We start from the raw sequence: 22,072 nt of genomic DNA, 5'->3' as shown, positions 1-22,072 counted from the left end.
ACTCTGGCCTCAGAATCAGCCCTAAAGGCATTCGGATCTGGCCGAAAAGCCCATGAGAGTATTTCAGGCATGGAAAGCCAAGACACTCTGGCAAAAAGATCTCTGTGAGTGAGATCCCAGTGGAAAGAACAGGTCTTCAAAGAAGGAGGTACCTTTCTCTGAAGGGAGGAGAGAACCTCCACTTTGACTATGACCTTGTCTAAACAACATAAGAGTTGGAGAACTCAGAGGGCTTCCATAGCCTTGGAAACTCATGACTGGAGCATAGGGAGACTACTGATGCCATAGACAGGAGTGTCAATTGGTAAAGTCAACAAAAGGAGTCACTGTGCACTTACTCCTAATGTAGGCTCTCTGTCCTTAATGTGCTGTACATTGAGAGTTAATTCCATAACGAGTACTCAAACAATATATTTCACTTTGTGTTTCTATGGGGGTGCAAACTGTTGAAATCTTTACTTAATGCATACTAAACTGATCTTGTGTTAAAAAAAAAAAAAGAAATTACCAATTCCCAACTTGACTCTCACTGGGATTAAACATGACAATAGGTCTGATCTGATTTCATCATCATTTAAAAAATCATCTATCATTTTTCACTTTATGTTTCTGTGTGGGAGCAAACTGTTGAAATCTTTACTTAATGTATACTAAGCTGATCTTCTGTATATTAAGATAATTGAAAATGAATCTTGATGTGAATGGAAGGGGAGAGGGAGTGGGAAAGGGGAGGGTTGCAGGTGGGAGGGATGTTATGGGGGGAAGCCATTGTAATCCATAAGTCATACTTTGGAAATTTATATTCATTAAATAAAAGTTAAAAAAATTATCATATGTAAAAATTAAAATTGCATTTATCCAACACAAGTACTAATTACCCATTGCTGTTTCATTGAGCACTGATTACCCAGAAATCTGTTAAAATAAATTGCAAAATAATTTCAGCAAGTCACAAAGCAATATTTTTAAGGCTAGTGAACATCCTAGATTCAAAGAAAAATTAGTTGCCCTCCCTCTTTTTTTTAAAGAATATCTCAGGCCCCATGACATCATAGTCTCAGGCCCCACGACATCATAGTCTACCAGCCATGTGGGGCTGCTTTTGAAACAAAGGTTTAGGCAGCTGACACAGTTCCCACTCTAGATTTTCCTGTCTGCCTTGCTCAAGATAAAGACAAAAGAGCCATCAGAAGGGTGAGATACCTAATTTGTTTCTCAATAAGCAGGGAGCCCAAGGATGGGATTACCACTCCCTTGCTATTCTTATGGTAAAACTGAAACAAGAGAGGGACAAAAGACCAATTGGAAATCATGGAGACAACCATTAAGACGAGGAGAGCAGGCTTTGGAACAGGCCTGGTTCTAAGATAAAGTCCGAATTCCTAGGCACAAGGGGGATATATAGTGAGCTGAGATAGTGAAGTTGCGACCACACATGTGGAAGGCAGAGGTTTAGGTAAGGCCAGTAGTAAGCAGAGGCACTTTCCCTCCCAGTGACGAGAGGTATTGAATTGTCAATGGAGAGAAAAAAAAAAAAAAAACAGCCCTAGGGAGTACTCTACCTAGAGATATCTGGCCATGCCTGCATGGGTGCATCAGGCCATGTTGACTGGAAGAGAGTGCAGAGAAAGGCCATGGTCACCCATTTACAGGGAAGACTGTGCACACCAGGGCCTAGCAGGGCTGGCCACGGGGTTGGGTAAGCACGCTGTTTACAAGATGGCGACAGGGAATCTAAGAGAGGGGAATAACCATAAAGGGGTGGCCACATGGGCAGAATTGGAGGCTCGGTGGGTTGAGGCAGCACTAGGCCTTTAGGGGTTGCCACCACACCTGAAGACTCCACCTTCGTTTTAACTGCCTCTGGGGATTTATGAGCCTCCCTCAGGCCAGCACAGGCTGTCTGATGATCAGCATTCATTTCTTCCCAAACAAGCATCTTAACAAACTGATACAGAAGGTGCCCAGCTGGGAACCTTTTTTTTTTTAACTTTTATTTAATGAATATAAATTTCCAAAGTACAGCTTATGGAGTACAATGGCTTCCCTCCCCCATAACTTCCCTCCCACCCGCAAACCTCCCCTTTCCTGCTCCCTCTCCCCTTCCATTCACATCAAGATTCATTTTCAATTCTCTTTATATACAGAAGATCAGTTTAGTATATATTAAGGAAATATTTCAACAGTTTGCACCCACATAGCAACACAAAGTGAAAAATACTGTTTGAGTACTAGTTATAGCATTAAATCACAATGTACAGCACATTAAGGACAGAGAGCCTACATGAGGAGTAAGTGCACAGTGACTCCTGTTGTTGACTTAACGAATTGACAATCTTGTTTATGGCATCAGTAGTCTCCCTAGGCTCTTGTCATGAGTTGCCAAGGCTATGGAAGCCTTTTGTCTTCACTGACTCTAGTCATATTTAGACAAGGTCGTAGTCAGAGTGGAAGTTCTCTCCTCCCTTCAGAGAAAGGTACCTCCTTCTTTGAAGACCTGTTCTTTCCACTGGGATCTCACTCACAGAGATCTTTCATTTAGGTCATTTTTTTTTTGCCAGAGCATCTTGGCTTTCCATGCCTGAAATACTCTCATGGGCTTTTCAGCCAGATGCGAATGCCTTAAAGGGCTGATTCTGAGGCCAGAGTGCTGTTTAGGACATCCGCCATTCTATGAGTCTGCTGTGTATCTCACTTCCCATGTTGGAGATTCCTCCATCTTGTTGCAAATGACCGGGTTTCATTGTTTTTGACTGCTGTATAGTATTCCACAGAGTACATTCCCTTAATTTCTTTATCCAGTCTACTGTTGAGGGGCATTTGGGTTGGTTCCAGGTCTTAGCTATTGTGAATTGAGCAGCAATAAACATTAATATGCAGACAGCTTTTTTGTTTGCCAATTTTATTTCCTTTGGGTAAATTCCAAGGAGTGGGATGGCTGGGTTGTATGGTAGGGTTATATTCAGGTTTCTGAGGAATCCCTGATTGACTTCCATAGTGGCTTAACAAGTTTGCATTCCCACCAACAGTGGGTTAGTGTCCCTTTTCCCCCACATCCTCTCCAGCATCTATTGTTGGTAGATTTCTGAATGTGAGCCATTCTAACTGGGGTGAGGTGAAACCTCATTGTGGTTTTGATTTGCATTTCCCTGATGGCTAGTGATCTTAATAAAAGCTAAAATATACACAGTTTATAGTCACATATTACATATAATGAGTATTTCAAAATATTTGAGGAGTATGAAATTCAAAGACAAATTTACTTTTGTGCAAGAAAATTTGTAATCCATTTATATAAAGGATCTTTAAAAACACATTGAAAATCTATTTTAAGTTTTTCTTAATATAAATCATTTAATTCCACTTTATGTGAAATTTTACAGTATCATTATACATATTGTTTTGAAATATGTATGTATTGTGTAATGGCTTAATAAAGAGAATTAGCGTACATATAAACTTGTACATTTTTCAGGGGTAGAACATTTTCAATCTATTTTCTCAGTAATTTTGGAGATTAAATTACTTTGCATTGACTATAATCACCAGAATTCACTTTTTTCTTTAGCTTCGAGGTCAATACTTCCATATTTTTCTTTCCCTCATAAAGATGATTAAATATGTGTTTGCTTCAACTTAAAGGCAATCTTTCTAGCCTTCATACTGAAAGTTACTCTCTGTCATTATGTTTTATAAAATATTTATTTATTTGTTTGAAAGTCAGGGTTACACAAAGAGAGAAGGAGAGGCAGAAACAGAGAAAGAGGTCTTCCATCTGCTGGTTCACTCCCCAGATGGCCACAATGGCAATTGCTGCACAGATTGAAGCCAGGTACCAGGAGCTTCTTCCAGGTCTCCCATGTAGGTGCAGGGGCCCAAAGACTCGGGCCATCTTCCACTGATTTTTCAGGCCATAGAAGAGAGCTGGATCAGAAGTGGAACAGCTGGGACTCGAACTGATGCCGTATGAGATGCCAGCACTGCAGGCAGTGGCTGTACCTGTTATGAAATAGTGCCAGCCCCTGTCATTATGTGTTAAACTCAAATAATTGCCCATAGTTGAGTTTTTCAAAGTGTTAGAGCTGAGGTAATCTTTGTCCTCTGCATTAGGACCTATCAATTATTTTATTTTTTCTCCAGAGCACTTTAAAAACTTAACTATTTTTACATATATAATTTGTAAAACCATCTTCATATATGCTCTGTGAGGGTGGAGTTTTGCCATTCAGGACACTCCAGTAAATAGAAAAATCAGTTATATGAATCTCATTAGCATCAATAAAATTTGGCAATTAAATAACATCCCCATAAAGAAAAAAATAAAAACTGATGATGAGTACAGATCAGATGATTCAGATGTTGTCAGTAGTAAATAAGGGAATGTCTACCTAAGATATCTGGGAAATTTTAGTTGCTTCTCTAAAAGAAATCAGGAGAGACATGGCTCTATGAGGATGTGATAGGTTTTGAGGGCTCATAGTTCTTTTCCAGACATGGAAATGGTAGTTGACGTGCTGAGATTACTAGGCATACAACAGTAAAGAAAAGGAGTGCAATGATTCTGTTACCAATCAGAACATATGGGTTGCAGACATTGAGACACATTTAGCCTGTGTTGGCTGCAGGCCCATGGGGGTTGAAACATTGATAGACAGACAGGGCCTGCATATACAGCGTTTGGAAACACAAGAAAGAATAAAGAGAATGCAGATAAATCAGTGCCTGGAGATAATGTACAGCTTTAAATTATGATGTTAAAATAAAATACTGAAAATCAAAGATTTTTTTTTGTAATCAAAGATTTTTTTTTTGTAATCAAAGATTTTTTGTAATCAAAGATTACCTCAGCTCTAACACTTTGAAAACTTTGTCAAGAATAAAAAATATTGAGAGAATATTTAATAAAAGCAAGAGAAAAAGATAACGACAGACATCTATGAAATATCATATAAAGTACCACAAAAAAACAAGGATATAATTTTTTTTAATAAAAATGTTAACAATGTTAACAAGCCATTAAAAAAAAGCATTTAAGGAAACAAATGGGACAGTAACACAAACAACTGTCTCCATAAGTTAAACAAGATCATTATTTTCTAGAGATTATAAGCCTTTTCCAAGATATAAGGAGAAAGCTGTGAAAACCTTAGAGGTAAAAATATGACTACAGAGTTCAAAATTCATTGTATTTTGAAAATCAGTTTCCAAAACAAAAATACAAATTAGAAAAAACTCATATAAACCAAGTAAGTTGAATCACATTTTAAAAATTCCAACAAATCAATAATGAAAAAAGTCTCACAAATCTAGATTTCAGATACAGATTTAAAGAATACCTCAGACTTTCAAAGAGGAAAATGCAAATCTACATTTCCCATACATACTCAAGTGGAAATAATAAGAAAAAAATTTTTAAATTTCTTTTGGAAAATCAACATTACATTAAAGATGATGCAAATGGACCAGAACTTACTTTTTTTAAAGTACCCCTTCAATAAACACAGCTACAAGTATCTTAAGCAAAATATCAATATAATAAATGAACTCATTTCATAAAAATGTAACATATCCATAGCAAGCAAGAAGTAATGAAAAATGCAATAGTGGTTACGATTTCCAGACCAGGCATCCAGGAAGTAAACAGTAAAGGGAAATCACACGATCATGTAGATTACGTGTTGAAAAGCATTGGATAAAGTTCAGCATCTAGTACAAAATAAAACTGCTAAGAGAACAAGAGAAAAGTCAGTGATCTCCTTATATGATCAAGAGCAAAAGGAACCTATAAAAAACTACACAGCTAATACAGGATCATTGAAAGTATTTTCCCTGGAAGTAAACTTAGACAATGCCTGCACTTTCTCTCTTCAACTTTCTACTGCAAGAGTGGTCAGGGAAATAAGCAGCAAAAATCAAGCATAAGTTGTAGAGATCAATTCCTATGTAATACAACGTGAATATTTTGGATTATGCTTATATACAGATAATTGATGAAAATCTTTTAAAAAAAACTGATAAATGAGATTACTAGAAAGATCATAAAATCCAGTCATTACTAAGAATCAGTATGAAACAAATAAAAATAATACTAAAGGACAACAGAGACACTTGAAAAAATCTGCAAGAGAAATGGAAGCAAACGGATTAAATTACCTGTCTCTAAATGTTCTTTAAAGCAATATAAAAACAACTGTAAAGTGCGTCACACATACGATGAAAAATGCTCAGGAGCTAATAAACAGCCTTTAAATTGTTTTTTTTTCTTCTTCTTCTCCTTTTTCTTTCTTTTTGACAGGCAGAGTGGACAGTCAGAGTGAGAGAGACAGAGAGAAAGGTCTTCCTTTTCCATTGGTTCACCCCGCAATGGCCGCTGTGGCCGGCGCGCTGCACTGATCCGAAGCCAGGAGCCAGGTGCTTCTCCTGGTCTCCCATGTGGGTGCAGGGCCCAAGCACTTGGGCCATCCTCCACTGCACTCCCGGGCCTCAGCAGAGAGCTGCCGTGGAAGAGGGGCAACCGGGACAGAACCCGGTGTGCCAGTGCTGCAAGGCGGAGGATTAGCCTAGTGAGCCATGGCGCCGGCCTAACAGCCTTTAAATTGTTACTGTTCTGAAGCAGGTTACTGCGAACCCAGGTAGGATCCTCGTAGGAAAGACCTTGGAGGCAGGAGTGGGCCCAGCTGGCGGTGGACCAGGGAGGTGAAAACCCCCGTGGTAGGACACAATTTCAGAACGGAACACAGGACTCACCACTTATTTTTCCTTCCCGCAACATCTGAAGTTATCTGTCAGCACTGTGGAGGATGCTGATTGATGCGACTTTGGTAACGTGCATGCTCACGGATATCCACACTGTCCAATCAGGCGTTGGGCGTAAATGCTACGTAATCACGTGAGATCTTGACGCCATAATAGTCTTCCAGCGTCACAGCGGAGAGAGGTCCAGGGCGGGGCCTCTGGTGTTTACTGAATTCTGGTGTAACTCAGCGTCAGGACAGTGCTCCCCTCGGAAGCTGTCATGGTGAGTGTGAGAGTCCCGGCATGCAGACGTGGGGAAGGAGGAGTTGGGGAAAGTTGTGGGGAAGGCTGGTCTGAGGCGGGCCTCCCCAGGGTCCTCTCTGGGAATCTGTGGGCCGCATCTCCCTGCTGACACGGCCCTTCCCTCGGCCCACTCTGGTCTGTGGTGTCGGGGCTGGGGTGGCAGCTGGGACTCCTGGAGTCCTGTCTCCTCACAGCCAGTTGTCGGCTGGACCAGTTTCTGAGAACCAGTGTTGGTGGCATCCCCGGCCTCCCAGATTGTGCGGTGAGCACGCGATGGACACCAGGGAGAACCCAGACCCTGTGTGTGGGGTTCATGCAAGGGAGGAGTTGTCCTTCATGGAGTGCACCGTTATTTTTTCCAAGACTGACTTCATTCCCTTGTTTTCTGATTTTGTGAGAAGCAGGGCCTCAGCATAGCTCATGCTAAGAATCTTGCCTCCACTTTCTGCTCACAATAACAGTGTCCTAGACTAGGTAAATTAAAAACAAAGCAGTTTTATTTGACTCAGGTTTTTGTACAGGTTGTGGGGGGGGCAGGAGGACACTGTACATTGATGTTTGGATGTCATCTTAGCCCTGCTCATTACATGGACAGGCTGTCATCTGTCTCTGAACTTTCAAAATACGAATTTTAGCTGGTCATATTTCTGTTTTAAAAACTGTTTATGGTCCTTGATTATCTTTCCACCTCAAAGATATAAACCCAGATTCCTAAGTTAGTTTTTTTAAGTTTTAGTTTGATAGAGGTGATTTTTTAAAGATTATTTAAGTATAATTGACAGACAAAATTTGTATACATTCAAGGCCTGCAACATGTTTTGCAATGTGGGGGACTTTTACAAGCTTATGGAATAATCACATTATATTTTAAGCCCTTTATCAGAAACCTTTTAGTGTCCCCTTATACATATATATTGTGAAGTGATTAGGACAATTAACTATCTATCACCTTACATAGTTTTTAAAAGATATTTCAGATGTTAACCTGTTGTATCTAATACTGTATTCATATCATTACTGTGCTCTATTATACATCTCAATGTTAATTTATCTCCTAACTGCAAATGTGTCATTCATCTAACATCTTCCAGTTTCTTTCACCCTTAGCCCCTCGCAACCCTCGTTATATTCTGTGCTTATGATTGACTTTCTTAGATTCCACAAATGAGTAGCATTTATTTTTTTGTGAGTATCATGCTCTATCTTTTGATCTGTTGACAATGTGGTTATTTCAATATCTTATTCTTGTAAATAATGCTTCCATGAACATGGATGTTCAGGTGTACCTTTGAGATAGTGATTTTATTTCTTATGGATGCACATAAATTAATGAGATTGTTTTGTCATTTGTTCCATTTTTTAGAGGCATCTCCATAGTGTTTTTCATGGTGGATGTACCAATTTACATTCCTACAACCAATTTATATGTTCCCATTTCTCCACACCTGGTTCAATACTTGTTACCTTTTTTTGTACTTTTTGATAATATCCATTTTTACGTATATGAGATGATAACCATTTTAGTCTTGATGATCCATACTGAGCCCCTATTAGCTGTTTGTGTGTCTTCACTGGAAAAACAGATCAGATCATTTGTCCAAACTGATTAGGTCATTTATCAATTTTTATTATATTTGCTTTTGATTTCTGTATGTCTTATGTATTCTTTCTTTAATCATACTGTTTGCTAATATTTTCTCCCCTTCTTTGCTTTCTGTTTTTGTCTTTTCCTTTAGCATGTAGTTTTTTGTTGTTGTTCTTTACAGTCCTATTTCCTTATTTCATTTTTGTCACCTGTGTTTGGTGTTATATCTAAATCATTGTTGAATTTTTAAGCATTTGTGAAGTGACAAGTTGAAGAGAGTATTTTTTTCTGTCTTTCTCTTTGTGTGTCTCTTTTTTAAGACTAATTAATTTCACCCCCCTCAATGAAACCTTTTATTTGAGGAATGCAAACTTTATGCATTTCATAAGTACATGTTTAGTAACATAGCTATTCTTCCCACCATACCTGCCCTAACACCCACTCTCTCACTCCTCCTCCTCCCTTTCACATCCCCAGTTCCATTCACCATGAAGACCTATTTTTGACTAACGTTATACACAGAAAACCAACTCTATACTAATCAAAGAGTTCAACAATTTGGACATCAATAAAAAAAACTGTTCCTCAACAGTCGAGACAAAGGCTGTTCAAAATCATTGCATCTACAAGTTAATTTCACTTTTTTGTTAGAACCTTAATTTTTAAGAAGCACCCAAGAATGATACGCCTTTTGGGAGCACTTTGACATGTTTATAATAGAACTCTTTGAGGACAGAGTTCCTGCATGGTAAGTTAATGCACAATGAATCTTTTGGTTAATTTAACAATTAACACTCTTATGTATGACATCAGTGATCACCCAAAGTTCTTGGCGTGAGCTGCCTAGGCTATGGAAGCATTTTGAACCTACAAACTCCATCAGTATTTAGACAAAGCCATAAACAAAGTGGAAGTTATCTCCTCCCTCATTCTTTGATGACTACTTCTTTCCTCTGAGGTTTCACCCGCCAAATTCCTTCATGTAAGACATTTATTGCCACAATATCTTGGCTGTCCATTCCTGAAATGCTCTCATGGGTATTTCAGCCAGGCTAGAGTACCTTAAGGGCTGATTCTGAGGTCATAGTGCTATTTAAAGTGATTGTTTGTTATTTTGTGAGTCTGCTGTGTGGAATGCTTCCCATGTTGGAGCATTCACCTCTTTTAATTTCTTTATTATTATTACCAGAACCTCAATCCTATTCATATGATAACTTTAGCACTTAAGATGGTATTTTTACCCCCAGCTTAAGGGATATGGGACCTCATGGAAAGTTTTTAACCTGTACCCTTAGAAGTAAGACTGTAGGAATGTATGTGGAGCTTTACAGCCAGAAACTTCATACACTTCATAATTACAACTTTAAGTATATGGTGATCCTTCCCATCATACCCATCCTCTCACCCATACTTCCAGACTACTCTTCCTTCTTCCTCTCTTATTTCCACTCTTTACTGAGATCTATTTTCAATTGACTTTATATACAAGAGTTCAAAAAATAATATAAAAAATGCTCTTCCACTATCAAGACAAGAGCTGTTCAAGTCACTGCTTCTCAAAGTGTCAATTTCACTTCTACAGATCAGCTTTTAGGTGCTCTACTAGTTATCACAGGTTAGGGAGAATATGTGGTATTTGTCTTTTGGGGACTGGCTCATTACACTAAGTATAATGTTTTCCAGATTCTTCCATTTTGTTGGAAATGACTAAATTTCATTTTTAGCACTATGTAGTATTCCATAGTGTACATATCCCATAATTTATTTTCCCAGTCTTCAGTTGATGGGCATTTGGGATGATTCAATGTATCAGTTATTGTGAATTGAGCTGCAATGAACACGGGTGTGCAGATAATTCTTTCATATGATGGTTTCATTTTCCTCGGGTACTTTCCAAGAAGTAGAATAACTGGGTCATATGGTAGACCTATATTTAGATTTCTGAGGTATCTTCATTCTGTTTTTCATAGTGGCTGTGCCAATTTACATTCCCAGCAACAGTAGATTAGGGTACCTTTTTTCCCACATCCTTGCCAGCATTTGTTGTTTGTTGATTTCTGTATGAATGGCATTCTAACAGGGGTGAGGTGAAACCTCCTGGTGGTTTTGATTTGCATTTCTCTAATGACTAGTGTTTGAGCATTTTTTTCCTGTGTCTGTTGGCCATTTGCATTTCCTCTTTAGAAAATGTCTGGGTAAGTCTTTTGCTCATTTCTTCACTGGATTGTTTGTTTTGTTGTTGTTAAGTTTCTTGATCTCTTTATATAGTCTAGTTATTAATCCTTTTTCCATTGCATTCTGTTAGTTGTCTCATCAGTTTCCTGAGTGTTTCTTTTGCAGTACAGGAACTTTTCAACTTGATGAAATCCCACTTTTGAATTTTTGCTTTGATTGCTTGTGCCTCTGGGTTTTTTTTTTTTTTTTCAAGAAGTCTTTGCTTATGCCAATGTCTTGCAGAGTTTCCCAAATATTCTCTAATAAGTTGATGTTATCAGGTCATAGATTTAGGTTTTAATCCATTTTGAGTGGATTTTTGTATAAGGTGCAAGATGAGGGTCCTGCTTCATACTTTTGCATATGGAAATCCAGTTTTCTAAGCACCATTTGTTGAAGAGGCTGTATTTGATCCAGGGATTGATTTTAGTTCCTTTGTCAAATTTAAGTTGGTTATAGATGTTTGGATTGACTTCTGGCATGCCTATTGTGTTCCATTAGTCTATACATCTGTTTTTGTATAAGTACCAGAATGTTTTGATTATAACCACCGTGTAGTGTGTCTTGAAATGTGGTATGTAAAAGCTATTTAGATAATTGACACCAAATCTGAGTTAGATTATGGCTGTTAGTTCCTAGTCTTACATAGAATGCTGGGGTGACTGTAGTACACTGTAAAGTATTCTATACTTTATAAGCAAATAGAACAACAGTGTTCCAAGGCTTGATCATGAAGTGCGATTCCAGAGAAGGGAGAATGTTGCCTACCCTGATTTGATCAGTAGCCACTGTTTTCAGTGATTAAAATTTCACATTGTAGCCCATATATATGTATAACTATAGACAAAAAAAAAACTCAAAAAGCACCTCACTCAGTGTTTAAAATTAAGGAGTGTTAAAATATTTAAATTAGTATCACAGCTAAAATTATGATGTTTGCAAGCAGTTTATTAAGAGAAACAATCTGGAAATTACTGAATTGATATTTTGTCATGGTACATGGTTTGGTTAGGAATCAAAAATTTCCTTAAATTGGTGATTAATACATCTTTTACATTGTTTCACATAAGAAAAATGAGATATTTCTCAAGCATAAGTGGAATTAATTTGAATTAGAGCAATTGAACAATCTCAAGCAATAAATGAGGAATTAAATGGTGTAAGAATTTCTAGAATCATATGCATAGTTCTTTCACACAAAAACATTGTCCATGAATTTAAGTTCCCTCATATTATAGTTTTATATATTTTTAACCAAATTGAGGGTGTTTTAATTTCATATTCTACAAAGCATGTGAAACTCTCTCATATTTGTTTTTTTTCTTTTTTTTTAACTTTTATTTAATGAATATAAATTTCCAAAGTACGGCTTATGGATTACAATGGCTTCCCCCCCATACCGTCCCTCCCACCCACAACCCTCCCCTTTCCCATTCCCTCTCCCCTTCCATTCACATGAGGATTCATTTTCGATTCTCTTTATATACAGAAGATCAGTTTAGCATACATTAAGTAAAGATTTCAACAGTTTGTTCCCACACAGAAACATAAAGTGAAAAATAATAGATGATTTTTTAAATGATGATGAAATCAGATCAGACCTATTGTCATGTTTAATCCCAGTGAGAGTCTATTTGTTTTTTTAAGATTTATTTTATTTATTTGAAAGACAGAGCTACATAGAGAGGCAGAGAGAGAGAGAGAGAGAGAGGTCTTCCATCTGCTGGTTCATTCCCCAGATGGCTGCAACAGCCAGGCCTGTGCCAATTCAAACCAGGAGCAAGGAGCTTCTTCCAGGTCTCCCACTCAGGTGCAGAGGCACAGGATTTGAGCCATCTTCTACTGCTATCCCAGGCCACAGCAGAGAGCTGGATAGGAAGTAGAGCAGCTGGGACTAGAACCAGTGCCCATAGGGTATGCTGCCACTTCAGGCCAGGGCTTTAACCTGCTGTGCCACAGTGCCAGCTCCAACTCCCTCATATTTGTTAATTTTCACTTTATTCTGTGAAGACCAAACTCAGGATGCTATCTGCCTAGACCTAACTGCCCCATGTTTTAAGTGAGTATTCCACACTTTCTAAAATTTTTGGAATTACATAATGATTACCACAGTCTAATATAAGCACATTTTGTTAATTTCAAATAATCAGTATTATTCACAATAAATCCTCATTCACCATCAGCAACAGAGAGGCACTAATTTACTAATTTAAAATCTGTTTTCAGAGATTGAACTTTTTTTTTTAAATATGGAATGCTTCATGAATTTGCGTGTCATCCTTGCGCAGGGGCCATGCTAATCTTCTCTGTATCGTTCCAATTTTAGTATATGTGTTGCCGAAGCGAGCACAGAGATTGAACTTTTTTGGATGTGTCCTAAAATTGGAATCATAGAGTCTTACAGTATTTGGGGTTTTACTTTTGATTTCTTTTTTCTTGTGAATTTCACTAGATCTGTAGTCTGTCATTTCATAATTAATTATGATTGCCAAACAGCATACCATTATGAAAGATGTACTTCATAACATATTTTCTTATACTTCGGTATTTGTGTTGCTTTTGCATTTAGCTTTCATGAATATTGCTGCTGTGAGCCTTTGTGTGCATGTGGATTTTGAATATTTTAGTGGCATAGCTGGGAGAGAAACTGCTGAGGCAATAAATTGCCCATTGTAGAGTTTTTTTTTTCTTTCTTTATGTGATTTCTTTGGCAGAATCCTCTACTCAACTGATGAATAGAAGTGTTAACAGTATCTGTGCCTTATTCCCATTTATTGAAGTCTGCTATAGATTTCCTATATGTGCCTTTCTTGTGGAAATGCTCTTCAATTCATAGTTTGTTTATGGTTTTAACGATAAGGCGAATTCAGTCAAATTTTTCTTGATTAATGTGATTAATGAACCTTTACTTTCATTTATTAACATAGCTTATATATTAATGCTTATCATTAGTAGTAGTAGTATGTTAATTTGAGTGGCAGAGATGGACACAGCTCCTAACTCCCGGTTCACTTGCCAGATGTCTGTGATGACCAGATCTGTACACTGTAACTGGAACCAGAACCAGAAGCCATACTTATAATCCTAGCCTCCTAAGTAAGTAGCAGAGACCCAATTATTTGTCACATCATGACTTGTCATATTTAACATTGACAGGAAACTTGAGTCAGGAGCCAGAATTGAACCCAAATACTGTAGTATGAGATGTGGACATCTTTTTTTTTATTATTTTTTTAAAGAGGCAGAGTGGACAGTGAGAGAGAGACAGAGAGAAAGGTCTTCCTTTTTCCATCAGTTCACCCCGCAATGGCTGCTGTGACTGGCATGCTGCTGCAGCTGGCGAAACTGCACTGATCCAAAGCCAGGAGCCAGATGCTTCCTCCTGGTCTCCCATGAGGGTGCAGGGCCCAAGGACTTGGGCCATCCTCCACTGCATTCTTGGGTCATAGCAGAGAGCTGGACTGGAAGAGGAGCAATCAGGACAGAATCTGGCACCCTAACCAGGACTAGAACCTGGTATGCCGGTGTCGCAGGCAGAGGATTAGCCTATTGAGCCACAGCACTGGCAGGGATGCAGGCATCTTAAACAGCATTTTTACTGAGAGACCAAATGCTCACCCTTAGCTTCTCTATTCCATTACTTTGATCTTTGCATCTGTGTTCATGCTACTTCCACAATTTTTGATTACATTTCCTTTTGAATTAAGGGATTGTGAGACTTCCATCATTAATATTATTTTTGAGAATATGTTGGGCATTTGGATCCTTTGTCATTCCATATGGATTTTCTGTTTTTTTTTTTATTTTATTTTTAAATATAACTATTGGAGTATTATAAGGAATCATTTGAATCTATAAATCAATGAGATCATTTTTATTATTTTTATTTTCAATTATTTACATAAGGTGAACAAATTTGATGTTTCTTATATACAGATTTAGGAGCATTGTGATACATCCTGCCCTAGCCTCTCTCCTACCCATGCTACCAACCTCTCTACAGCCTTCTTTTCTTATTTTTTCTTTTCATAGTTACATTGACTTACTTTCAGTTTATGTTACTTAGCCTTCCACTGAGCAAACAATTCAACAAGTAGTAAGTACAAAAAAAAAAAAAAAACTATTCCTCAATAGTATAAACAAGGGTTATAAACAATAGTTAAATCTCAAAATGTCAATTTCATTCATATAATATACAGTTTTGTACTCTGTATCATAGTTACTACAAATCAGGGAAAATACAGGATATTTGTCATTTTGGGGGACTGACTTATTTTATTAATCATAATGGCTTCCAGGTCCATTTGTTTTATTACAAAAGGCAGGAATTCATTATTTTAAGGCTGAGTACTATTCCATAGTGTGTGTGTGTATCACATTTTCTTTATCAAGTCATCAGTTGATTGCCATCTGGGATGATTTCACATCTTAGCTATTGTGAATTGTGCTGCAATAAACATGGGGGTACAGATCACTCTTTCATATGCCAATTTTATATCTTGTGGGTACATCCCCAGGAGTGGGTTGTCTGGGTCATATGGTGAATATATTGTCAGATTACAGAGAAAATATGGTACTGTCACCAATAATGGTTATACTACTTTATGTCATAACAAAAGTGTACTAGGGTGCCTTTTATCCCTCATCCTCACCAATATCTATTTATTTATTTATCTATTTACTTATTTATTTTTGGATGATAGGTATTCTAACTGGAATGTGGTGAAACTTCACTGTAATTTTTTAAGCTTTATTTATTTATTTGAAAGAATTACAGAGAAAGAGAGGCACAGGCAGAGAGAGAATGTTCCATCTACTAGTTCACTTCCCAAGCAGCTGTAATGATCAGTTCTGGGCCAGATCAAAAGCATCAGCTAGGGGCTTCATTTGGATCTCCCACATGGTATAGGGGCCCAAGGACATGGGCCATCTTCCACAACTTTCTAAGGTGAATTAGCAAGAAGCTGGATCAGAAGTGGAACAACTGGGACTCATATTGCTGCTCACAACGATGCTGCAGGAGATAGCTTCACATGCTACAAGGACAGTCTGGCCTCTCATTGTGTTATATATTTGCATTTCCCTGGTGGCTAGTGATTCTGAGAACTTTTTTATTGTTGTCCATTTGAATTTCATCCTTTGAAAAATGTTTGTTCATGTCCTTTGCCCATTTATTAACTGGATTGTTTGTTTTGTTTATGTTAAGCTTCTTGAACTCTTAATACATTCTGGATATTAATCCTTTATTTCATAATTTGGAAATAATTTAACCAATTCCATTAATTACCTCTTCACTTTGCTGAGTGTTTCCTATGCAGTCTAGGGTCCTTTTAGCTTAAGTTAATTCCATTTGTGTATTTGCTTCTATTACCTGTAATTCTGTGGTCTTTTCCAAGAACACATTTCCAATGCCAATGCCTTGCAATTTCCTTAATGTCTTCTTCTAGTAATTTGATTGCATCAGGACATAGATTTAGATAGATATAGATTTAGATTAGGACATAGATTTTGAGTTGATTGTTGTATGAGATGTAATGTAGGGGTCTTGTTTCATGCTTCTGTATGAGTAGATATAATTTTCTGACATAATTTGTTGAAGACTCTTTTTTTACAAGAGATTAATTTTAGCTCATTTGTGAAAGATTAGTTGGTTGTAGATGGGTATTTCCATATATTAAATCTTCCAATCCAATCCACAGATATGGAAGAGTTTTCCATTTTTTTGTGTGTCTTCTTCTATTTCTTTTTTTTAATGTTTTTAATTTTTATTATAGAGATTTTTCACATCCTGGGTTAAATTTATACAAGGTATTTAAATTTTTAGCAAATATTGGGAATGATACTGATCTTACAAGTTCATTCTCAGCCATGGAATTTTCTTTGTATACAAATGTTATTAATTTTTGTGTGTTGATTTTATTTTCTGCAACTTTACCAAACACTGTTATGAGTTCCAATAGTCTCTTGGTGGAGTCTTTTGGTTTCACTATATATAGGGACATGCCATCTGCAAACAAGGATAATTATTCTACTTTCTCCTTTCCTTTAATTTCTTTTTCTTACTAATGGCTCTGGATAAATCTTTGAAAACTATATTGAATACTAATGATGAGAGTGGACATCCATGTCTGGTTCTGGATCTTAGTGGAAAAGCTGCAAACTTCTCCACATTCAGTATAAGGCTTGCTATGAGTTTGTAATATATTGCCTTGATTGTGTTGAAGAATAAAGACTTTTATCATTAGATGATATATTTTATCAAATGATTTTTCAGCATCTATTAAGATAATCTTATAAATTTTATTGTTACATTTGTTAATGTGATGTGTAATATTTATTTATTTCCATATGTTGAACCATTCTTGCATACCAGAGATAAATTCAACTTGTCCAGGTGAATGCTCTTGCTGACATGTCATTGGATTCAGTTAACTGTTATTTTGTTGGGGTCTTTATATCTGTTCATCAGGAATATTCATCTATGAGTATCTTTCTTATATCTTTTTCTGCTTTAGGAATTTAGGTGATGCTGGCCTCATAGATGTAGTTTGGGAGGATTACTTCCTTTTCAAATATTTTGAATAGTTTGAGAATTGGAATTAGTTCCTCTTTACAAATTTGCTAGAATTCAGCAGTGAAGCCACCTGGTGCTGGGCTTTCCTTTATCTGGAGGTTGTTTATTTCTGAGTTAAACTCCCTGTTGGTTATTGGTCTGTTTAAGAGTTCTATACCTTCAGGAACCAATTATGCCAAATAAAACAACAGAGTGACTATTCTCAGGCAATAAGTAAATGCTTGTGAGGATGCATAGAAACAGGAGCACTTACAATTTGTTAATGAGAATGAACTTCACTACAGCCACTCTGGAGACCAGTATAGATGTTCCACACAAAATTTAAAAAAAAGCTCTGATTTATGATGCAGCTATCCCACATCTAGTCATATGTTTGAATGAAATGAAATTAACACATAAAAGAGAACCTGTGCTCTCATGCCTGGCTTTATACACAGTAACGAGGTATGGAATCAATGTAGATGTCAGTTGATTCATGAATAGGAGAAGAAAATTCAATACATAGAGACAACAGAATATTTTTGAGCCATGGATAGAATGAAATTCTAACATTACCCAAATATGGATCCAACTGGAAATTATTATATTAAGTGAAATCAGCCAATATTTCCCAAAAGAAAGTTGAAAACAACGTGTTATCACACTTATATGAAAGTTTAATAAAAAAAGATCTGAAATTGTAATAATAACTACTGAAGATTAGGCATTATGGGGTCAGGGTAGAGAAAGGTTGGATAAAGAGTGTCAAAACATAGAATTAATAAATTTTAATATTCCATAGTACAGTAGGATAACTATAGCTTATAATAATAAAGTTGATGTTTACTTTTTTGAAAACAAATCCATTGGAAATGGGGCAGGCAGGCCTCAAACCGGAACCCATATGTGATGCCCACACCACAAGCAGAGACTTAGCATACTAAACCACAATTCCAGCCCATGCACCTCCTTTTCTTGAGTTTGATTCTTTAGGTCAAATTAACTTCATGATGGAAGAATTCCTAAATCAACAATTCAGATATCAGATCTTAGAGACTGACCATTCCTCCCACCATGGGGTCAACCAGCCCAATGTTGGAAAGCGGAGAAACTCCACCTGATGGTGACGTGGACCATAAACTTAATCATTCCTTCCATAAATTGTATCCTCAGTATCTGATGGGTCCCTGGAGCCCATTAAGAGGGTCTCAAGGCATGCAGATCCTTGAGTACCATCTCCCAGATATGGCCCTACTTGTAGAGCAAGTCCAGGGGATTGGTCTCACACACCTAACTTTGAAGACTGCCCATGAAGATTCAGATTTCTTCCATGCCACCACACTCCTCCACCCAGAACATCATCCACACTGTCAGGTGATGTGTCTCTTCACAGCCCATGAGGATATCACCCTCACCTATGCCCAGGTCTTCCTATACCATCCACATAGGCTCCAAAGCACTCTGCACGCTCCAATGCACATGTTAATCACTTCTAACTTTCAGCTTCTATAGTAATTGGATGATTATTGAAGAATTTCAAGTTATCTGTGTTATAATTCAGATTAATAAACAGGAATGCTTCTCTATACAAATATATGTGCTCATGCATATATACATAAAGATATCTTCCTTCTCAGTTTGAATGTGTTTTCATTCTTGCCTAATTAGTCTCATTAAGTCTCCTAGGGCTATGTAGATTACAAATGGTGAAAGTTTTCTTTCATTATTTATTATGTTGAGATAGTTTTCTAGTACTAATTTTTTGAGTCTCTTTATCATGAAAAGGTGTTGTGACTTTTTTTGCTGTATCAGTTTAAATGGTCATATTTTCCCCTTCATTCTGATAATGTGGCATTATGACAATGATTCATTTTCATAAGTTGAACTAACCTTGCTTTCTAAGAATAAATCCTTTCTGTAGAATCTTTTAAACAAGCAGTTGCATTTATTTTGGAATTGTTTTGTACAGATTTATTGTATCAAAATGCATAATAGGTATGAATTTTTGGGATCCCTCTTTTTCTTTTTCTTTTTTTTTTTGACAGGCAGAATGTACAGTGAGAGAGAGAGAGAGACAAAGAGAAAGGTCTTCCTTTTCTGTCGGTTCACCCCCCAATGGCCGCTGCGGCTGGCACACTGCGGCTGGTACACCATGCTGATCCGAAGCCAGGAGCCAGGTGCTTCTCCTGGTCTCCCATGCAGGTGCAGGGCCCAAGGACTTGGGCCATCCTCCACTGCACTTCCAGGCCACAGAGGAGAGCTGAACTGGAAGAGGAGCAACCGGGGCAGAATCTAGCACCCCGACCAGGACTAGAACCTGGGGTGCCAGCGCCACAGGCAGAGGATTAGCCTATTGAGCCATGGCACCAGCTTGGGCTCCCTCTTTTTCTAGCAGCTTTGCCTGCCATTCTTATTAGGGTATTGTTTTCCTCTTATAATAAATTAGAAATGTTTCCTTCCTTAATTTTCTGTTTGGAAAGAATTGTTATTAATTATTTTGTATTTTTTTTAAATTCATCCATGAATGCATTCGTCCTCAGCTTTATCTCCATTCTGGGGTTTCATTATTAATTCATGTGTATCTCTTATTAATTTTCTCATTAATTATAATTTGATTTAAATTTTTATAACTTTTTTAAATCTCAAGATATCTATTTCACTCCATTACATTATATTTTAGATACTATGTTAGTTATCCCAGATCCAGGAACACATATGGTATCTATCATCTCAGTATTGTCTTATCTCGCTCAGTATAATGGCTTTCAGTTGTGACCATCTCGTTACAAAAGACAGGATTTCATCTTTTTCTCAGCTGAGTAATATTGCATAGTGTAAATATAACAAAATTTCTCTAGCCAGTCATCAGTTTATGGGCATCAGCATTGATTCTGTCTTAGCTATTGTCAATTGTGTTGTAGTAAACATGGAGGTTCAGGTAACTCATCTACTGTTTTGTTTTGTGTAAATTCCCAGGAGCGTGATGGTCTGATGGCTACACTGTATGGTAGGTCTATATTCAGATCTCTGAGATCTCTGTCTTCCACAGTGGTTGCACCAGTTTACATTTCCACCAACAGTGTACCAGGGTACTATTTTACCTACATGCTCTTCAGCATTTGTTGATTTCTGTATGTGGGCTGTTCTAACTGGGGTGAGATGAAACCTCATTGTGGTTTTGATTTGCATTTCCCTAATGGTTAGTGACCCTGAACATTTTCTAAGTGTCTGTTGGCCACTTGAATTTCCTTTCTTGAAAAATGCCTGTTCAACTACTGTCCCATTTCTTAACTTGGTTTGCTGTTATTGTTGCTGTTGTTGTTGAGTTTTGTAGTTTGCAAATAATTTCTTTGATTCTGTCCATTACCTCTTACTTATGCTGACTGGTTCTTTTGCAGTGAAGAAGATTCTCAGCTCTATGTAATCCCATTTGTCTTATTTGGATTTGATTGCCTGTGCTTCTGGAGTCTTTTCCAAGAACTCTTTTCCTATGCCAAAATCTTGCCTAGTTTCCCCATTGTTCTTTGAAGATTTCATGGTATCAGGTCATAGATTTTTGTCTTTGATACATTTTTGAGTGGATTTTTGTGTGAAGTGTGAGTAGGAGTCTAATCTCATACTTCTGCACATGGAGATCTAGTTTCCCCAGAGCCATTTGTTAAAGAGACTCAGTTCTCCAGTGGTAGATTTTAGCTTCATGATCAAAGATAAATCAGTTGTATGCATGGATTCACTCCTGGAATTTCTATGCTGTTTCATTGGTCTACCAGTCTATTTTTTGGCCAGTACCAGGCTGTTCTGATTATAACTTCCTTGTAGTATTACTTGAAATCAGGTATTGTGATGCATCTGCCTTTGTTTTTATTACATAAGATTGTTTTAGGTATTCGGGGTCTCTTTTGTTTCCATATGAATTTTAGCATCATTTTGTTCTGGACAGGTGAAGAATGTCTTTAATATTTTCACTAGAAATACATTGAATCTTCAAATTACTTTTACTAATATGGGCATTTTGATTATATTGATTCTTTCAATCCATGAACATGGATAATTTTTCAATTTATTATGTCCTTTTCTATTTCTTTGTTTGGCATTTTGTAATTTTCACCTTAGATATCTTTGACATCCTTGGTTAAATTTACTCCAAGATATTTTATTATTTTGGAACTATTGTGAATGGAACTGATCTTTCTCAACAATTACCTTGTCTGTGTATACAAAGACTATTTTTCTGTGTTGGTTTTATGAAACTCAGAGTCAGTGCTGATGCTAATTTTCCCCATGGTAAAAATCCATATATCACAAGAGTTCACATTACCCACCAGCCACAGCCCTACTCTTCACAATTGTACTGGGCAGGTACAAGAGTTCCCATGGGTGGCACTTTCCTTCTGTGGTGCTGGCTCCCATTCCACACCCATTGCAGGATGAGCACAGTGGACGGTTGTTGTCCCAGTGTCTGTATGGGGGCAGACCCCAGCAGTGCTCTCAAACTGGTCTATTTGCCTCTGCTGACAGTTCCTTCTAGCTTCTGTGTGTGCACAGAAGAGCTGGAGCAGCTGCTACTGTTTATGTCTGAAATGGCACAACCTTTTCACAGTTAGCCACAGGGCATTGGTGTGGAGGAGGAAGAAATGGAGACAGATGCACCGCTTACCCCACTCCCCATTTGAGCAGTATCC

At 37.4% G+C, this 22,072-nt stretch overlaps 1 non-coding gene across 1 annotated transcript; it reads right to left on the bottom strand.

Moving 5' to 3' along the window:
- Nucleotides 1–13,080: 13,080 nt before the first annotated feature.
- LOC127486666 (U6 spliceosomal RNA) lies at nucleotides 13,081–13,187 on the bottom strand. Its single transcript, XR_007913287.1, has one exon. It is a non-coding gene; the product is annotated as a U6 spliceosomal RNA (small nuclear RNA).
- Between the last annotated feature and the right edge of the window lie 8,885 nt (nucleotides 13,188–22,072).

The sequence above is a fragment of the Oryctolagus cuniculus genome, chromosome 2 (genome assembly GCF_051225735.1).
Source record: "Oryctolagus cuniculus isolate XC-2025 breed Fujian yellow rabbit chromosome 2, ASM5122573v1, whole genome shotgun sequence".
Taxonomy (NCBI): domain Eukaryota; kingdom Metazoa; phylum Chordata; class Mammalia; order Lagomorpha; family Leporidae; genus Oryctolagus; species Oryctolagus cuniculus.
This window is presented reverse-complemented; position numbering and strand designations above follow the sequence as displayed.